The 17,568-nt window shown below is 45.7% G+C and overlaps 18 non-coding genes across 18 annotated transcripts; 10 read left to right on the plus strand and 8 right to left on the minus strand.

The window, feature by feature from the left end:
- Nucleotides 1-1,412: 1,412 nt before the first annotated feature.
- TRNAN-GUU (transfer RNA asparagine (anticodon GUU)) lies at nucleotides 1,413-1,486 on the plus strand. The gene has a single exon. It is a non-coding gene; the product is annotated as a tRNA-Asn (tRNA).
- A 567-nt stretch (nucleotides 1,487-2,053) lies between these two features.
- On the minus strand, nucleotides 2,054-2,139 carry TRNAY-GUA (transfer RNA tyrosine (anticodon GUA)). The gene is given in 2 exon segments: nucleotides 2,054-2,089; nucleotides 2,103-2,139. It is a non-coding gene; the product is annotated as a tRNA-Tyr (tRNA).
- Nucleotides 2,140-3,170: 1,031 nt separating this feature from the next.
- Nucleotides 3,171-3,244, plus strand: TRNAN-GUU (transfer RNA asparagine (anticodon GUU)). Its single transcript has one exon. It is a non-coding gene; the product is annotated as a tRNA-Asn (tRNA).
- Nucleotides 3,245-3,811: 567 nt separating this feature from the next.
- On the minus strand, nucleotides 3,812-3,897 carry TRNAY-GUA (transfer RNA tyrosine (anticodon GUA)). The gene is given in 2 exon segments: nucleotides 3,812-3,847; nucleotides 3,861-3,897. It is a non-coding gene; the product is annotated as a tRNA-Tyr (tRNA).
- A 1,032-nt stretch (nucleotides 3,898-4,929) lies between these two features.
- On the plus strand, nucleotides 4,930-5,003 carry TRNAN-GUU (transfer RNA asparagine (anticodon GUU)). The gene has a single exon. It is a non-coding gene; the product is annotated as a tRNA-Asn (tRNA).
- Nucleotides 5,004-5,570: 567 nt separating this feature from the next.
- On the minus strand, nucleotides 5,571-5,656 carry TRNAY-GUA (transfer RNA tyrosine (anticodon GUA)). The gene is given in 2 exon segments: nucleotides 5,571-5,606; nucleotides 5,620-5,656. It is a non-coding gene; the product is annotated as a tRNA-Tyr (tRNA).
- A 1,027-nt stretch (nucleotides 5,657-6,683) lies between these two features.
- Nucleotides 6,684-6,757, plus strand: TRNAN-GUU (transfer RNA asparagine (anticodon GUU)). The gene has a single exon. It is a non-coding gene; the product is annotated as a tRNA-Asn (tRNA).
- Nucleotides 6,758-8,442: 1,685 nt separating this feature from the next.
- Nucleotides 8,443-8,516, plus strand: TRNAN-GUU (transfer RNA asparagine (anticodon GUU)). Its single transcript has one exon. It is a non-coding gene; the product is annotated as a tRNA-Asn (tRNA).
- Nucleotides 8,517-9,083: 567 nt separating this feature from the next.
- On the minus strand, nucleotides 9,084-9,169 carry TRNAY-GUA (transfer RNA tyrosine (anticodon GUA)). Its single transcript is given in 2 exon segments — nucleotides 9,084-9,119; nucleotides 9,133-9,169. It is a non-coding gene; the product is annotated as a tRNA-Tyr (tRNA).
- A 1,030-nt stretch (nucleotides 9,170-10,199) lies between these two features.
- TRNAN-GUU (transfer RNA asparagine (anticodon GUU)) lies at nucleotides 10,200-10,273 on the plus strand. Its single transcript has one exon. It is a non-coding gene; the product is annotated as a tRNA-Asn (tRNA).
- Nucleotides 10,274-10,840: 567 nt separating this feature from the next.
- On the minus strand, nucleotides 10,841-10,926 carry TRNAY-GUA (transfer RNA tyrosine (anticodon GUA)). The gene is given in 2 exon segments: nucleotides 10,841-10,876; nucleotides 10,890-10,926. It is a non-coding gene; the product is annotated as a tRNA-Tyr (tRNA).
- Nucleotides 10,927-11,957: 1,031 nt separating this feature from the next.
- On the plus strand, nucleotides 11,958-12,031 carry TRNAN-GUU (transfer RNA asparagine (anticodon GUU)). The gene has a single exon. It is a non-coding gene; the product is annotated as a tRNA-Asn (tRNA).
- A 567-nt stretch (nucleotides 12,032-12,598) lies between these two features.
- Nucleotides 12,599-12,684, minus strand: TRNAY-GUA (transfer RNA tyrosine (anticodon GUA)). Its single transcript is given in 2 exon segments — nucleotides 12,599-12,634; nucleotides 12,648-12,684. It is a non-coding gene; the product is annotated as a tRNA-Tyr (tRNA).
- A 1,030-nt stretch (nucleotides 12,685-13,714) lies between these two features.
- Nucleotides 13,715-13,788, plus strand: TRNAN-GUU (transfer RNA asparagine (anticodon GUU)). Its single transcript has one exon. It is a non-coding gene; the product is annotated as a tRNA-Asn (tRNA).
- Nucleotides 13,789-14,355: 567 nt separating this feature from the next.
- Nucleotides 14,356-14,441, minus strand: TRNAY-GUA (transfer RNA tyrosine (anticodon GUA)). Its single transcript is given in 2 exon segments — nucleotides 14,356-14,391; nucleotides 14,405-14,441. It is a non-coding gene; the product is annotated as a tRNA-Tyr (tRNA).
- A 1,031-nt stretch (nucleotides 14,442-15,472) lies between these two features.
- TRNAN-GUU (transfer RNA asparagine (anticodon GUU)) lies at nucleotides 15,473-15,546 on the plus strand. The gene has a single exon. It is a non-coding gene; the product is annotated as a tRNA-Asn (tRNA).
- A 567-nt stretch (nucleotides 15,547-16,113) lies between these two features.
- On the minus strand, nucleotides 16,114-16,199 carry TRNAY-GUA (transfer RNA tyrosine (anticodon GUA)). Its single transcript is given in 2 exon segments — nucleotides 16,114-16,149; nucleotides 16,163-16,199. It is a non-coding gene; the product is annotated as a tRNA-Tyr (tRNA).
- A 1,031-nt stretch (nucleotides 16,200-17,230) lies between these two features.
- Nucleotides 17,231-17,304, plus strand: TRNAN-GUU (transfer RNA asparagine (anticodon GUU)). Its single transcript has one exon. It is a non-coding gene; the product is annotated as a tRNA-Asn (tRNA).
- The last annotated feature ends 264 nt before the right edge of the window (nucleotides 17,305-17,568 follow it).

The raw sequence follows: 17,568 nt of genomic DNA on the forward strand, positions 1-17,568 counted from the left end.
ACTGGGAGGTTCAAGCAAAGCTTGAAGGTTGTGAAAACTTTTTTTTGTCTGATAACCAAAAGGTTGGTGGTTCAAGCCCACCCAGGGATGATTGTACCCTCTTTTTGTTTCAGTTGCATGTCAGAGTTACAGAAAGTCCTACTGTGGCTCTCAACTGAGAGTTTCGGTCGGATGCCCATTTCAAATACCCAACACAAACAAGAGACCCCTCTGAAAATAGATAGAAGACGAGGGCACCGGGAGAGCATTTGTCGACAGGTTGAAACATCATCTATGAGACTAACAAGAGTTCCTTCGAGCTGGAATTGAACCAGCGACCTAAGGATTGCTGATTTTCTACTACAGTCCTCCGCTCTACCAGCTGAGCTGTCGAAGGCTTGCCGAGCTGGTTGTCGGGTGCTTCCTAAGCTTGCAAATGAGTTACATGAGTAGGGAAACAGAGGAGAATTGTCCCGCTCTTTGAAAAACTCGGCAAACCAAAACTTTGGAGAATACGGGCGTCGATCCCGTTACCTCTCGCATGCTAAGCGAGCGCTCTACCATTTGAGCTAATCCCCCTTCTGGCAGTCCATGTTGGGGTCCATGCTGGTTTCCATGTTGGGGTGCCTGATTCACCACAATTGTGATCATCACATACTTTTCAACCTGTAGCTTTAAGCTTTTTTTTTTTTTTTTTTTTTTTTTTTTAAGTGTGGATGTCTTTCTCCCGTAAAAGCAGAAGGAGCGTGGAGCTTACAGGGTGCCGGGTGGTGTAAAAGTATAGGTGAGTCGTTAGTGTACAGAGTGAAGAATTGTGGGAAGAGAAAAGAAATCAGAATGATTTAAATAAGAAAGTCGCAACGTAGAAAAGATGGTCTAGATCCAATGGCCCATTTGGTTGTGGGCCCAAAAGCCTTTGCCTGTGCCACTTTGTTGCAAAGGCGAAAACATGTGGCATGAGAAACTGGGAGGTTGCGTGTATAAAAAGCATAGTCTGAAGGTCGTGAAAATGAGATGGTCAGGGATCGGGGGTCTCTATTCTATTTTTACGAGAAAAACATGTGATTCCGACCGGGGATAATGGCCAAATTGTAACAGGGGGCGTGAGTAAAAGAGAGCACTTAGCAGAGGATGGTTTCGATCCATCGAGCTCTGGGTTATGGGCCCAGCACGCTTCCGCTGCGCCACTCTGCTGCCATACCTCCAAAAGAGAGGGGTAGCCTATTACCCGCTGACTGTTGTTAAGACGCTAATGTGGAGGCCATCTCTGTGTTGCAATTGTCCATTTGTTGGCGGCTGTAGTTCCACGCAGTTGTTATGTTTTATCATTCTCTTCTTTTTATTGTGTTGATCAGAAGGTCCTCTAAGAAACATACTCCATTTACCATGTTGTGGCTTTTTTACGACTTTAATCAAAGTGGGGGAGCGTGGTTGTCTCTGTGGCGCAATTGGTTAGCGCGTTCGGCTGTTAACCGGAAGGTTGGTGGTTCAAGCCCACCCAGGGACGGCAGTGTCCTCTTTTTGTCTCAGTTGCATGTTACAGAAAATCCTATGGTGCCTCTCAACTTAAAGTTTCGGCCAGAAGAGGAGGGCACCGGTTGTAAGACCATTTCAACATGTACAGTGTGAAAAATTTTGAGAAGAGAAAAAAATCCCAGTGATTTGGATGACATAGTTGCAATGTAGAAAGAATGGTCCAGAGCCTTTGGCCCTCTTTGGTTGTGGGCCTAAATGTCTTTCCATGAGCCACTCTGTTTCAAAGAAGATGACACATGACATGAGAAACTGGGAGGTTCAAGCAAAGCTTGAAGGTTGTGAAAACTTTTTTTTGTCTGATAACCAAAAGGTTGGTGGTTCAATCCCACCCAGGGATGATTGTACCCTCTTTTTGTTTCAGTTGCATGTCAGAGTTACAGAAAGTCCTACTGTGGCTCTCAACTGAGAGTTTCGGTCGGATGCCCATTTCAAATACCCAACACAAACAAGAGACCCCTCTGAAAATAGATAGAAGACGAGGGCACCGGGAGAGCATTTGTCGACAGGTTGAAACATCATCTATGAGACTAACAAAAGTTCCTTCGAGCCGGAATTGAACCAGCGACCTAAGGATTGCTGATTTTCTACTACAGTCCTCCGCTCTACCAGCTGAGCTATCGAAGGCTTGCTGAGCTGGTTGTCGGGTGCTTCCTAAGCTTGCAAATGAGTTACATGAGTAGGGAAACAGAGGAGAATTGTCCCGCTCTTTGAAAAACTCGGCAAACCAAAACTTTGGAGAATACGGGCGTCGATCCCGTTACCTCTCGCATGCTAAGCGAGCGCTCTACCATTTGAGCTAATCCCCCTTCTGGCAGTCCATGTTGGGGTCCATGCTGGTTTCCATGTTGGGGTGCCTGATTCACCACAATTGTGATCATCACATACTTTTCAACCTGTAGCTTTAAGCTTTTTTTTTTTTTTTTTTTTTTTAAGTGTGGATGTCTTTCTCCCGTAAAAGCAGAAGGAGCGTGGAGCTTACAGGGTGCCGGGTGGTGTAAAAGTATAGGTGAGTCGTTAGTGTACAGAGTGAAGAATTGTGGGAAGAGAAAAGAAATCAGAATGATTTAAATAAGAAAGTCGCAACGTAGAAAAGATGGTCTAGATCCAATGGCCCATTTGGTTGTGGGCCCAAAAGCCTTTGCCTGTGCCACTTTGTTGCAAAGGCGAAAACATGTGGCATGAGAAACTGGGAGGTTGCGTGTATAAAAAGCATAGTCTGAAGGTCGTGAAATTGAGATGGTCAGGGATCGGGGGTCTCTATTCTATTTTTACGAGAAAAACATGTGATTCCGACCGGGGATAATGGCCAAATTGTAACAGGGGGCGTGAGTAAAAGAGAGCACTTAGCAGAGGATGGTTTAGATCCATCGACCTCTGGGTTATGGGCCCAGCACGCTTCCGCTGCGCCACTCTGCTGCCATACCTCCAAAAGAGAGGGGTAGCCTATTACCCGCTGACTGTTGTTAAGACGCTAATGTGGAGGCCATCTCTGTGTTGCAATTGTCCATTTGTTGGCGGCTGTAGTTCCACGCAGTTGTTATGTTTTATCATTCTCTTCTTTTTATTGTGTTGATCAGAAGGTCCTCTAAGAAACATACTCCATTTACCATGTTGTGGCTTTTTTACGACTTTAATCAAAGTGGGGGAGCGTGGTTGTCTCTGTGGCGCAATTGGTTAGCGCGTTCGGCTGTTAACCGGAAGGTTGGTGGTTCAAGCCCACCCAGGGACGGCAGTGTCCTCTTTTTGTCTCAGTTGCATGTTACAGAAAATCCTATGGTGCCTCTCAACTTAAAGTTTCGGCCAGAAGAGGAGGGCACCGGTTGTAAGACCATTTCAACATGTACAGTGTGAAAAATTTTGAGAAGAGAAAAAAATCCCAGTGATTTGGATGACATAGTTGCAATGTAGAAAGAATGGTCCAGAGCCTTTGGCCCTCTTTGGTTGTGGGCCTAAATGTCTTTCCATGCGCCACTCTGTTTCAAAGAAGATGACACATGACATGAGAAACTGGGAGGTTCAAGCAAAGCTTGAAGGTTGTGAAAACTTTTTTTTGTCTGATAACCAAAAGGTTGGTGGTTCAAGCCCACCCAGGGATGATTGTACCCTCTTTTTGTTTCAGTTGCATGTCAGAGTTACAGAAAGTCCTACTGTGGCTCTCAACTGAGAGTTTCGGTCGGATGCCCATTTCAAATACCCAACACAAACAAGAGACCCCTCTGAAAATAGATAGAAGACGAGGGCACCGGGAGAGCATTTGTCGACAGGTTGAAACATCATCTATGAGACTAACAAAAGTTCCTTCGAGCCGGAATTGAACCAGCGACCTAAGGATTGCTGATTTTCTACTACAGTCCTCCGCTCTACCAGCTGAGCTATCGAAGGCTTGCCGAGCTGGTTGTCGGGTGCTTCCTAAGCTTGCAAATGAGTTACATGAGTAGGGAAACAGAGGAGAATTGTCCCGCTCTTTGAAAAACTCGGCAAACCAAAACTTTGGAGAATACGGGCGTCGATCCCGTTACCTCTCGCATGCTAAGCGAGCGCTCTACCATTTGAGCTAATCCCCCTTCTGGCAGTCCATGTTGGGGTCCATGCTGGTTTCCATGTTGGGGTGCCTGATTCACCACAATTGTGATCATCACATACTTTTCAACCTGTAGCTTTAAGCTTTTTTTTTTTTTTTTTTTTTTTTAAGTGTGGATGTCTTTCTCCCGTAAAAGCAGAAGGAGCGTGGAGCTTACAGGGTGCCGGGTGGTGTAAAAGTATAGGTGAGTCGTTAGTGTACAGAGTGAAGAATTGTGGGAAGAGAAAAGAAATCAGAATGATTTAAATAAGAAAGTCGCAACGTAGAAAAGATGGTCTAGATCCAATGGCCCATTTGGTTGTGGGCCCAAAAGCCTTTGCCTGTGCCACTTTGTTGCAAAGGCGAAAACATGTGGCATGAGAAACTGGGAGGTTGCGTGTATAAAAAGCATAGTCTGAAGGTCGTGAAATTGAGATGGTCAGGGATCGGGGGTCTCTATTCTATTTTTACGAGAAAAACATGTGATTCCGACCGGGGATAATGGCCAAATTGTAACAGGGGGCGTGAGTAAAAGAGAGCACTTAGCAGAGGATGGTTTAGATCCATCGACCTCTGGGTTATGGGCCCAGCACGCTTCCGCTGCGCCACTCTGCTGCCATACCTCCAAAAGAGAGGGGTAGCCTATTACCCGCTGACTGTTGTTAAGACGCTAATGTGGAGGCCATCTCTGTGTTGCAATTGTCCATTTGTTGGCGGCTGTAGTTCCACGCAGTTGTTATGTTTTATCATTCTCTTCTTTTTATTGTGTTGATCAGAAGGTCCTCTAAGAAACATACTCCATTTACCATGTTGTGGCTTTTTTACGACTTTAATCAAAGTGGGGGAGCGTGGTTGTCTCTGTGGCGCAATTGGTTAGCGCGTTCGGCTGTTAACCGGAAGGTTGGTGGTTCAAGCCCACCCAGGGACGGCAGTGTCCTCTTTTTGTCTCAGTTGCATGTTACAGAAAATCCTATGGTGCCTCTCAACTTAAAGTTTCGGCCAGAAGAGGAGGGCACCGGTTGTAAGACTATTTCAACATGTACAGTGTGAAAAATTTTGAGAAGAGAAAAAAATCCCAGTGATTTGGATGACATAGTTGCAATGTAGAAAGAATGGTCCAGAGCCTTTGGCCCTCTTTGGTTGTGGGCCTAAATGTCTTTCCATGCGCCACTCTGTTTCAAAGAAGATGACACATGACATGAGAAACTGGGAGGTTCAAGCAAAGCTTGAAGGTTGTGAAAACTTTTTTTTGTCTGATAACCAAAAGGTTGGTGGTTCAAGCCCACCCAGGGATGATTGTACCCTCTTTTTGTTTCAGTTGCATGTCAGAGTTACAGAAAGTCCTACTGTGGCTCTCAACTGAGAGTTTCGGTCGGATGCCCATTTCAAATACCCAACACAAACAAGAGACCCCTCTGAAAATAGATAGAAGACGAGGGCACCGGGAGAGCATTTGTCGACAGGTTGAAACATCATCTATGAGACTAACAAAAGTTCCTTCGAGCCGGAATTGAACCAGCGACCTAAGGATTGCTGATTTTCTACTACAGTCCTCCGCTCTACCAGCTGAGCTATCGAAGGCTTGCCGAGCTGGTTGTCGGGTGCTTCCTAAGCTTGCAAATGAGTTACATGAGTAGGGAAACAGAGGAGAATTGTCCCGCTCTTTGAAAAACTCGGCAAACCAAAACTTTGGAGAATACGGGCGTCGATCCCGTTACCTCTCGCATGCTAAGCGAGCGCTCTACCATTTGAGCTAATCCCCCTTCTGGCAGTCCATGTTGGGGTCCATGCTGGTTTCCATGTTGGGGTGCCTGATTCACCACAATTGTGATCATCACATACTTTTCAACCTGTAGCTTTAAGCTTTTTTTTTTTTTTTTTTTAAGTGTGGATGTCTTTCTCCCGTAAAAGCAGAAGGAGCGTGGAGCTTACAGGGTGCCGGGTGGTGTAAAAGTATAGGTGAGTCGTTAGTGTACAGAGTGAAGAATTGTGGGAAGAGAAAAGAAATCAGAATGATTTAAATAAGAAAGTCGCAACGTAGAAAAGATGGTCTAGATCCAATGGCCCATTTGGTTGTGGGCCCAAAAGCCTTTGCCTGTGCCACTTTGTTGCAAAGGCGAAAACATGTGGCATGAGAAACTGGGAGGTTGCGTGTATAAAAAGCATAGTCTGAAGGTCGTGAAAATGAGATGGTCAGGGATCGGGGGTCTCTATTCTATTTTTACGAGAAAAACATGTGATTCCGACCGGGGATAATGGCCAAATTGTAACAGGGGGCGTGAGTAAAAGAGAGCACTTAGCAGAGGATGGTTTCGATCCATCGACCTCTGGGTTATGGGCCCAGCACGCTTCCGCTGCGCCACTCTGCTGCCATACCTCCAAAAGAGAGGGGTAGCCTATTACCCGCTGACTGTTGTTAAGACGCTAATGTGGAGGCCATCTCTGTGTTGCAATTGTCCATTTGTTGGCGGCTGTAGTTCCACGCAGTTGTTATGTTTTATCATTCTCTTCTTTTTATTGTGTTGATCAGAAGGTCCTCTAAGAAACATACTCCATTTACCATGTTGTGGCTTTTTTACGACTTTAATCAAAGTGGGGGAGCGTGGTTGTCTCTGTGGCGCAATTGGTTAGCGCGTTCGGCTGTTAACCGGAAGGTTGGTGGTTCAAGCCCACCCAGGGACGGCAGTGTCCTCTTTTTGTCTCAGTTGCATGTTACAGAAAATCCTATGGTGCCTCTCAACTTAAAGTTTCGGCCAGAAGAGGAGGGCACCGGTTGTAAGACCATTTCAACATGTACAGTGTGAAAAATTTTGAGAAGAGAAAAAAATCCCAGTGATTTGGATGACATAGTTGCAATGTAGAAAGAATGGTCCAGAGCCTTTGGCCCTCTTTGGTTGTGGGCCTAAATGTCTTTCCATGCGCCACTCTGTTTCAAAGAAGATGACACATGACATGAGAAACTGGGAGGTTCAAGCAAAGCTTGAAGGTTGTGAAAACTTTTTTTTGTCTGATAACCAAAAGGTTGGTGGTTCAAGCCCACCCAGGGATGATTGTACCCTCTTTTTGTTTCAGTTGCATGTCAGAGTTACAGAAAGTCCTACTGTGGCTCTCAACTGAGAGTTTCGGTCGGATGCCCATTTCAAATACCCAACACAAACAAGAGACCCCTCTGAAAATAGATAGAAGACGAGGGCACCGGGAGAGCATTTGTCGACAGGTTGAAACATCATCTATGAGACTAACAAAAGTGCCTTCGAGCCGGAATTGAACCAGCGACCTAAGGATTGCTGATTTTCTACTACAGTCCTCCGCTCTACCAGCTGAGCTATCGAAGGCTTGCCGAGCTGGTTGTCGGGTGCTTCCTAAGCTTGCAAATGAGTTACATGAGTAGGGAAACAGAGGAGAATTGTCCCGCTCTTTGAAAAACTCGGCAAACCAAAACTTTGGAGAATACGGGCGTCGATCCCGTTACCTCTCGCATGCTAAGCGAGCGCTCTACCATTTGAGCTAATCCCCCTTCTGGCAGTCCATGTTGGGGTCCATGCTGGTTTCCATGTTGGGGTGCCTGATTCACCACAATTGTGATCATCACATACTTTTCAACCTGTAGCTTTAAGCTTTTTTTTTTTTTTTTTTTTTTTTAAGTGTGGATGTCTTTCTCCCGTAAAAGCAGAAGGAGCGTGGAGCTTACAGGGTGCCGGGTGGTGTAAAAGTATAGGTGAGTCGTTAGTGTACAGAGTGAAGAATTGTGGGAAGAGAAAAGAAATCAGAATGATTTAAATAAGAAAGTCGCAACGTAGAAAAGATGGTCTAGATCCAATGGCCCATTTGGTTGTGGGCCCAAAAGCCTTTGCCTGTGCCACTTTGTTGCAAAGGCGAAAACATGTGGCATGAGAAACTGGGAGGTTGCGTGTATAAAAAGCATAGTCTGAAGGTCGTGAAAATGAGATGGTCAGGGATCGGGGGTCTCTATTCTATTTTTACGAGAAAAACATGTGATTCCGACCGGGGATAATGGCCAAATTGTAACAGGGGGCGTGAGTAAAAGAGAGCACTTAGCAGAGGATGGTTTCGATCCATCGACCTCTGGGTTATGGGCCCAGCACGCTTCCGCTGCGCCACTCTGCTGCCATACCTCCAAAAGAGAGGGGTAGCCTATTACCCGCTGACTGTTGTTAAGACGCTAATGTGGAGGCCATCTCTGTGTTGCAATTGTCCATTTGTTGGCGGCTGTAGTTCCACGCAGTTGTTATGTTTTATCATTCTCTTCTTTTTATTGTGTTGATCAGAAGGTCCTCTAAGAAACATACTCCATTTACCATGTTGTGGCTTTTTTACGACTTTAATCAAAGTGGGGGAGCGTGGTTGTCTCTGTGGCGCAATTGGTTAGCGCGTTCGGCTGTTAACCGGAAGGTTGGTGGTTCAAGCCCACCCAGGGACGGCAGTGTCCTCTTTTTGTCTCAGTTGCATGTTACAGAAAATCCTATGGTGCCTCTCAACTTAAAGTTTCGGCCAGAAGAGGAGGGCACCGGTTGTAAGACCATTTCAACATGTACAGTGTGAAAAATTTTGAGAAGAGAAAAAAATCCCAGTGATTTGGATGACATAGTTGCAATGTAGAAAGAATGGTCCAGAGCCTTTGGCCCTCTTTGGTTGTGGGCCTAAATGTCTTTCCATGCGCCACTCTGTTTCAAAGAAGATGACACATGACATGAGAAACTGGGAGGTTCAAGCAAAGCTTGAAGGTTGTGAAAACTTTTTTTTGTCTGATAACCAAAAGGTTGGTGGTTCAAGCCCACCCAGGGATGATTGTACCCTCTTTTTGTTTCAGTTGCATGTCAGAGTTACAGAAAGTCCTACTGTGGCTCTCAACTGAGAGTTTCGGTCGGATGCCCATTTCAAATACCCAACACAAACAAGAGACCCCTCTGAAAATAGATAGAAGACGAGGGCACCGGGAGAGCATTTGTCGACAGGTTGAAACATCATCTATGAGACTAACAAAAGTTCCTTCGAGCCGGAATTGAACCAGCGACCTAAGGATTGCTGATTTTCTACTACAGTCCTCCGCTCTACCAGCTGAGCTATCGAAGGCTTGCCGAGCTGGTTGTCGGGTGCTTCCTAAGCTTGCAAATGAGTTACATGAGTAGGGAAACAGAGGAGAATTGTCCCGCTCTTTGAAAAACTCGGCAAACCAAAACTTTGGAGAATACGGGCGTCGATCCCGTTACCTCTCGCATGCTAAGCGAGCGCTCTACCATTTGAGCTAATCCCCCTTCTGGCAGTCCATGTTGGGGTCCATGCTGGTTTCCATGTTGGGGTGCCTGATTCACCACAATTGTGATCATCACATACTTTTCAACCTGTAGCTTTAAGCTTTTTTTTTTTTTTTTTTTTTTAAGTGTGGATGTCTTTCTCCCGTAAAAGCAGAAGGAGCGTGGAGCTTACAGGGTGCCGGGTGGTGTAAAAGTATAGGTGAGTCGTTAGTGTACAGAGTGAAGAATTGTGGGAAGAGAAAAGAAATCAGAATGATTTAAATAAGAAAGTCGCAACGTAGAAAAGATGGTCTAGATCCAATGGCCCATTTGGTTGTGGGCCCAAAAGCCTTTGCCTGTGCCACTTTGTTGCAAAGGCGAAAACATGTGGCATGAGAAACTGGGAGGTTGCGTGTATAAAAAGCATAGTCTGAAGGTCGTGAAAATGAGATGGTCAGGGATCGGGGGTCTCTATTCTATTTTTACGAGAAAAACATGTGATTCCGACCGGGGATAATGGCCAAATTGTAACAGGGGGCGTGAGTAAAAGAGAGCACTTAGCAGAGGATGGTTTAGATCCATCGACCTCTGGGTTATGGGCCCAGCACGCTTCCGCTGCGCCACTCTGCTGCCATACCTCCAAAAGAGAGGGGTAGCCTATTACCCGCTGACTGTTGTTAAGACGCTAATGTGGAGGCCATCTCTGTGTTGCAATTGTCCATTTGTTGGCGGCTGTAGTTCCACGCAGTTGTTATGTTTTATCATTCTCTTCTTTTTATTGTGTTGATCAGAAGGTCCTCTAAGAAACATACTCCATTTACCATGTTGTGGCTTTTTTACGACTTTAATCAAAGTGGGGGAGCGTGGTTGTCTCTGTGGCGCAATTGGTTAGCGCGTTCGGCTGTTAACCGGAAGGTTGGTGGTTCAAGCCCACCCAGGGACGGCAGTGTCCTCTTTTTGTCTCAGTTGCATGTTACAGAAAATCCTATGGTGCCTCTCAACTTAAAGTTTCGGCCAGAAGAGGAGGGCACCGGTTGTAAGACCATTTCAACATGTACAGTGTGAAAAATTTTGAGAAGAGAAAAAAATCCCAGTGATTTGGATGACATAGTTGCAATGTAGAAAGAATGGTCCAGAGCCTTTGGCCCTCTTTGGTTGTGGGCCTAAATGTCTTTCCATGCGCCACTCTGTTTCAAAGAAGATGACACATGACATGAGAAACTGGGAGGTTCAAGCAAAGCTTGAAGGTTGTGAAAACTTTTTTTTGTCTGATAACCAAAAGGTTGGTGGTTCAAGCCCACCCAGGGATGATTGTACCCTCTTTTTGTTTCAGTTGCATGTCAGAGTTACAGAAAGTCCTACTGTGGCTCTCAACTGAGAGTTTCGGTCGGATGCCCATTTCAAATACCCAACACAAACAAGAGACCCCTCTGAAAATAGATAGAAGACGAGGGCACCGGGAGAGCATTTGTCGACAGGTTGAAACATCATCTATGAGACTAACAAAAGTTCCTTCGAGCCGGAATTGAACCAGCGACCTAAGGATTGCTGATTTTCTACTACAGTCCTCCGCTCTACCAGCTGAGCTATCGAAGGCTTGCCGAGCTGGTTGTCGGGTGCTTCCTAAGCTTGCAAATGAGTTACATGAGTAGGGAAACAGAGGAGAATTGTCCCGCTCTTTGAAAAACTCGGCAAACCAAAACTTTGGAGAATACGGGCGTCGATCCCGTTACCTCTCGCATGCTAAGCGAGCGCTCTACCATTTGAGCTAATCCCCCTTCTGGCAGTCCATGTTGGGGTCCATGCTGGTTTCCATGTTGGGGTGCCTGATTCACCACAATTGTGATCATCACATACTTTTCAACCTGTAGCTTTAAGCTTTTTTTTTTTTTTTTTTTTTTTAAGTGTGGATGTCTTTCTCCCGTAAAAGCAGAAGGAGCGTGGAGCTTACAGGGTGCCGGGTGGTGTAAAAGTATAGGTGAGTCGTTAGTGTACAGAGTGAAGAATTGTGGGAAGAGAAAAGAAATCAGAATGATTTAAATAAGAAAGTCGCAACGTAGAAAAGATGGTCTAGATCCAATGGCCCATTTGGTTGTGGGCCCAAAAGCCTTTGCCTGTGCCACTTTGTTGCAAAGGCGAAAACATGTGGCATGAGAAACTGGGAGGTTGCGTGTATAAAAAGCATAGTCTGAAGGTCGTGAAAATGAGATGGTCAGGGATCCGGGGTCTCTATTCTATTTTTACGAGAAAAACATGTGATTCCGACCGGGGATAATGGCCAAATTGTAACAGGGGGCGTGAGTAAAAGAGAGCACTTAGCAGAGGATGGTTTAGATCCATCGACCTCTGGGTTATGGGCCCAGCACGCTTCCGCTGCGCCACTCTGCTGCCATACCTCCAAAAGAGAGGGGTAGCCTATTACCCGCTGACTGTTGTTAAGACGCTAATGTGGAGGCCATCTCTGTGTTGCAATTGTCCATTTGTTGGCGGCTGTAGTTCCACGCAGTTGTTATGTTTTATCATTCTCTTCTTTTTATTGTGTTGATCAGAAGGTCCTCTAAGAAACATACTCCATTTACCATGTTGTGGCTTTTTTACGACTTTAATCAAAGTGGGGGAGTGTGGTTGTCTCTGTGGCGCAATTGGTTAGCGCGTTCGGCTGTTAACCGGAAGGTTGGTGGTTCAAGCCCACCCAGGGACGGCAGTGTCCTCTTTTTGTCTCAGTTGCATGTTACAGAAAATCCTATGGTGCCTCTCAACTTAAAGTTTCGGCCAGAAGAGGAGGGCACCGGTTGTAAGACCATTTCAACATGTACAGTGTGAAAAATTTTGAGAAGAGAAAAAAATCCCAGTGATTTGGATGACATAGTTGCAATGTAGAAAGAATGGTCCAGAGCCTTTGGCCCTCTTTGGTTGTGGGCCTAAACGTCTTTCCATGCGCCACTCTGTTTCAAAGAAGATGACACATGACATGAGAAACTGGGAGGTTCAAGCAAAGCTTGAAGGTTGTGAAAACTTTTTTTTGTCTGATAACCAAAAGGTTGGTGGTTCAAGCCCACCCAGGGATGATTGTACCCTCTTTTTGTTTCAGTTGCATGTCAGAGTTACAGAAAGTCCTACTGTGGCTCTCAACTGAGAGTTTCGGTCGGATGCCCATTTCAAATACCCAACACAAACAAGAGACCCCTCTGAAAATAGATAGAAGACGAGGGCACCGGGAGAGCATTTGTCGACAGGTTGAAACATCATCTATGAGACTAACAAAAGTTCCTTCGAGCCGGAATTGAACCAGCGACCTAAGGATTGCTGATTTTCTACTACAGTCCTCCGCTCTACCAGCTGAGCTATCGAAGGCTTGGCGAGCTGGTTGTCGGGTGCTTCCTAAGCTTGCAAATGAGTTACATGAGTAGGGAAACAGAGGAGAATTGTCCCGCTCTTTGAAAAACTCGGCAAACCAAAACTTTGGAGAATACGGGCGTCGATCCCGTTACCTCTCGCATGCTAAGCGAGCGCTCTACCATTTGAGCTAATCCCCCTTCTGGCAGTCCATGTTGGGGTCCATGCTGGTTTCCATGTTGGGGTGCCTGATTCACCACAATTGTGATCATCACATACTTTTCAACCTGTAGCTTTAAGCTTTTTTTTTTTTTTTTTTTTTTAAGTGTGGATGTCTTTCTCCCGTAAAAGCAGAAGGAGCGTGGAGCTTACAGGGTGCCGGGTGGTGTAAAAGTATAGGTGAGTCGTTAGTGTACAGAGTGAAGAATTGTGGGAAGAGAAAAGAAATCAGAATGATTTAAATAAGAAAGTCGCAACGTAGAAAAGATGGTCTAGATCCAATGGCCCATTTGGTTGTGGGCCCAAAAGCCTTTGCCTGTGCCACTTTGTTGCAAAGGCGAAAACATGTGGCATGAGAAACTGGGAGGTTGCGTGTATAAAAAGCATAGTCTGAAGGTCGTGAAAATGAGATGGTCAGGGATCGGGGGTCTCTATTCTATTTTTACGAGAAAAACATGTGATTCCGACCGGGGATAATGGCCAAATTGTAACAGGGGGCGTGAGTAAAAGAGAGCACTTAGCAGAGGATGGTTTAGATCCATCGACCTCTGGGTTATGGGCCCAGCACGCTTCCGCTGCGCCACTCTGCTGCCATACCTCCAAAAGAGAGGGGTAGCCTATTACCCGCTGACTGTTGTTAAGACGCTAATGTGGAGGCCATCTCTGTGTTGCAATTGTCCATTTGTTGGCGGCTGTAGTTCCACGCAGTTGTTATGTTTTATCATTCTCTTCTTTTTATTGTGTTGATCAGAAGGTCCTCTAAGAAACATACTCCATTTACCATGTTGTGGCTTTTTTACGACTTTAATCAAAGTGGGGGAGCGTGGTTGTCTCTGTGGCGCAATTGGTTAGCGCGTTCGGCTGTTAACCGGAAGGTTGGTGGTTCAAGCCCACCCAGGGACGGCAGTGTCCTCTTTTTGTCTCAGTTGCATGTTACAGAAAATCCTATGGTGCCTCTCAACTTAAAGTTTCGGCCAGAAGAGGAGGGCACCGGTTGTAAGACCATTTCAACATGTACAGTGTGAAAAATTTTGAGAAGAGAAAAAAATCCCAGTGATTTGGATGACATAGTTGCAATGTAGAAAGAATGGTCCAGAGCCTTTGGCCCTCTTTGGTTGTGGGCCTAAATGTCTTTCCATGCGCCACTCTGTTTCAAAGAAGATGACACATGACATGAGAAACTGGGAGGTTCAAGCAAAGCTTGAAGGTTGTGAAAACTTTTTTTTGTCTGATAACCAAAAGGTTGGTGGTTCAAGCCCACCCAGGGATGATTGTACCCTCTTTTTGTTTCAGTTGCATGTCAGAGTTACAGAAAGTCCTACTGTGGCTCTCAACTGAGAGTTTCGGTCGGATGCCCATTTCAAATACCCAACACAAACAAGAGACCCCTCTGAAAATAGATAGAAGACGAGGGCACCGGGAGAGCATTTGTCGACAGGTTGAAACATCATCTATGAGACTAACAAAAGTTCCTTCGAGCCGGAATTGAACCAGCGACCTAAGGATTGCTGATTTTCTACTACAGTCCTCCGCTCTACCAGCTGAGCTATCGAAGGCTTGCCGAGCTGGTTGTCGGGTGCTTCCTAAGCTTGCAAATGAGTTACATGAGTAGGGAAACAGAGGAGAATTGTCCCGCTCTTTGAAAAACTCGGCAAACCAAAACTTTGGAGAATACGGGCGTCGATCCCGTTACCTCTCGCATGCTAAGCGAGCGCTCTACCATTTGAGCTAATCCCCCTTCTGGCAGTCCATGTTGGGGTCCATGCTGGTTTCCATGTTGGGGTGCCTGATTCACCACAATTGTGATCATCACATACTTTTCAACCTGTAGCTTTAAGCTTTTTTTTTTTTTTTTTTTTTTTAAGTGTGGATGTCTTTCTCCCGTAAAAGCAGAAGGAGCGTGGAGCTTACAGGGTGCCGGGTGGTGTAAAAGTATAGGTGAGTCGTTAGTGTACAGAGTGAAGAATTGTGGGAAGAGAAAAGAAATCAGAATGATTTAAATAAGAAAGTCGCAACGTAGAAAAGATGGTCTAGATCCAATGGCCCATTTGGTTGTGGGCCCAAAAGCCTTTGCCTGTGCCACTTTGTTGCAAAGGCGAAAACATGTGGCATGAGAAACTGGGAGGTTGCGTGTATAAAAAGCATAGTCTGAAGGTCGTGAAAATGAGATGGTCAGGGATCCGGGGTCTCTATTCTATTTTTACGAGAAAAACATGTGATTCCGACCGGGGATAATGGCCAAATTGTAACAGGGGGCGTGAGTAAAAGAGAGCACTTAGCAGAGGATGGTTTAGATCCATCGACCTCTGGGTTATGGGCCCAGCACGCTTCCGCTGCGCCACTCTGCTGCCATACCTCCAAAAGAGAGGGGTAGCCTATTACCCGCTGACTGTTGTTAAGACGCTAATGTGGAGGCCATCTCTGTGTTGCAATTGTCCATTTGTTGGCGGCTGTAGTTCCACGCAGTTGTTATGTTTTATCATTCTCTTCTTTTTATTGTGTTGATCAGAAGGTCCTCTAAGAAACATACTCCATTTACCATGTTGTGGCTTTTTTACGACTTTAATCAAAGTGGGGGAGTGTGGTTGTCTCTGTGGCGCAATTGGTTAGCGCGTTCGGCTGTTAACCGGAAGGTTGGTGGTTCAAGCCCACCCAGGGACGGCAGTGTCCTCTTTTTGTCTCAGTTGCATGTTACAGAAAATCCTATGGTGCCTCTCAACTTAAAGTTTCGGCCAGAAGAGGAGGGCACCGGTTGTAAGACCATTTCAACATGTACAGTGTGAAAAATTTTGAGAAGAGAAAAAAATCCCAGTGATTTGGATGACATAGTTGCAATGTAGAAAGAATGGTCCAGAGCCTTTGGCCCTCTTTGGTTGTGGGCCTAAACGTCTTTCCATGCGCCACTCTGTTTCAAAGAAGATGACACATGACATGAGAAACTGGGAGGTTCAAGCAAAGCTTGAAGGTTGTGAAAACTTTTTTTTGTCTGATAACCAAAAGGTTGGTGGTTCAAGCCCACCCAGGGATGATTGTACCCTCTTTTTGTTTCAGTTGCATGTCAGAGTTACAGAAAGTCCTACTGTGGCTCTCAACTGAGAGTTTCGGTCGGATGCCCATTTCAAATACCCAACACAAACAAGAGACCCCTCTGAAAATAGATAGAAGACGAGGGCACCGGGAGAGCATTTGTCGACAGGTTGAAACATCATCTATGAGACTAACAAAAGTTCCTTCGAGCCGGAATTGAACCAGCGACCTAAGGATTGCTGATTTTCTACTACAGTCCTCCGCTCTACCAGCTGAGCTATCGAAGGCTTGGCGAGCTGGTTGTCGGGTGCTTCCTAAGCTTGCAAATGAGTTACATGAGTAGGGAAACAGAGGAGAATTGTCCCGCTCTTTGAAAAACTCGGCAAACCAAAACTTTGGAGAATACGGGCGTCGATCCCGTTACCTCTCGCATGCTAAGCGAGCGCTCTACCATTTGAGCTAATCCCCCTTCTGGCAGTCCATGTTGGGGTCCATGCTGGTTTCCATGTTGGGGTGCCTGATTCACCACAATTGTGATCATCACATACTTTTCAACCTGTAGCTTTAAGCTTTTTTTTTTTTTTTTTTTTTTTAAGTGTGGATGTCTTTCTCCCGTAAAAGCAGAAGGAGCGTGGAGCTTACAGGGTGCCGGGTGGTGTAAAAGTATAGGTGAGTCGTTAGTGTACAGAGTGAAGAATTGTGGGAAGAGAAAAGAAATCAGAATGATTTAAATAAGAAAGTCGCAACGTAGAAAAGATGGTCTAGATCCAATGGCCCATTTGGTTGTGGGCCCAAAAGCCTTTGCCTGTGCCACTTTGTTGCAAAGGCGAAAACATGTGGCATGAGAAACTGGGAGGTTGCGTGTATAAAAAGCATAGTCTGAAGGTCGTGAAAATGAGATGGTCAGGGATCGGGGGTCTCTATTCTATTTTTACGAGAAAAACATGTGATTCCGACCGGGGATAATGGCCAAATTGTAACAGGGGGCGTGAGTAAAAGAGAGCACTTAGCAGAGGATGGTTTAGATCCATCGACCTCTGGGTTATGGGCCCAGCACGCTTCCGCTGCGCCACTCTGCTGCCATACCTCCAAAAGAGAGGGGTAGCCTATTACCCGCTGACTGTTGTTAAGACGCTAATGTGGAGGCCATCTCTGTGTTGCAATTGTCCATTTGTTGGCGGCTGTAGTTCCACGCAGTTGTTATGTTTTATCATTCTCTTCTTTTTATTGTGTTGATCAGAAGGTCCTCTAAGAAACATACTCCATTTACCATGTTGTGGCTTTTTTACGACTTTAATCAAAGTGGGGGAGCGTGGTTGTCTCTGTGGCGCAATTGGTTAGCGCGTTCGGCTGTTAACCGGAAGGTTGGTGGTTCAAGCCCACCCAGGGACGGCAGTGTCCTCTTTTTGTCTCAGTTGCATGTTACAGAAAATCCTATGGTGCCTCTCAACTTAAAGTTTCGGCCAGAAGAGGAGGGCACCGGTTGTAAGACCATTTCAACATGTACAGTGTGAAAAATTTTGAGAAGAGAAAAAAATCCCAGTGATTTGGATGACATAGTTGCAATGTAGAAAGAATGGTCCAGAGCCTTTGGCCCTCTTTGGTTGTGGGCCTAAATGTCTTTCCATGCGCCACTCTGTTTCAAAGAAGATGACA

The sequence above is a fragment of the Rhinoderma darwinii genome (assembly GCF_050947455.1).
Source record: "Rhinoderma darwinii isolate aRhiDar2 chromosome 4 unlocalized genomic scaffold, aRhiDar2.hap1 SUPER_4_unloc_9, whole genome shotgun sequence".
Classification (NCBI taxonomy): domain Eukaryota; kingdom Metazoa; phylum Chordata; class Amphibia; order Anura; family Rhinodermatidae; genus Rhinoderma; species Rhinoderma darwinii.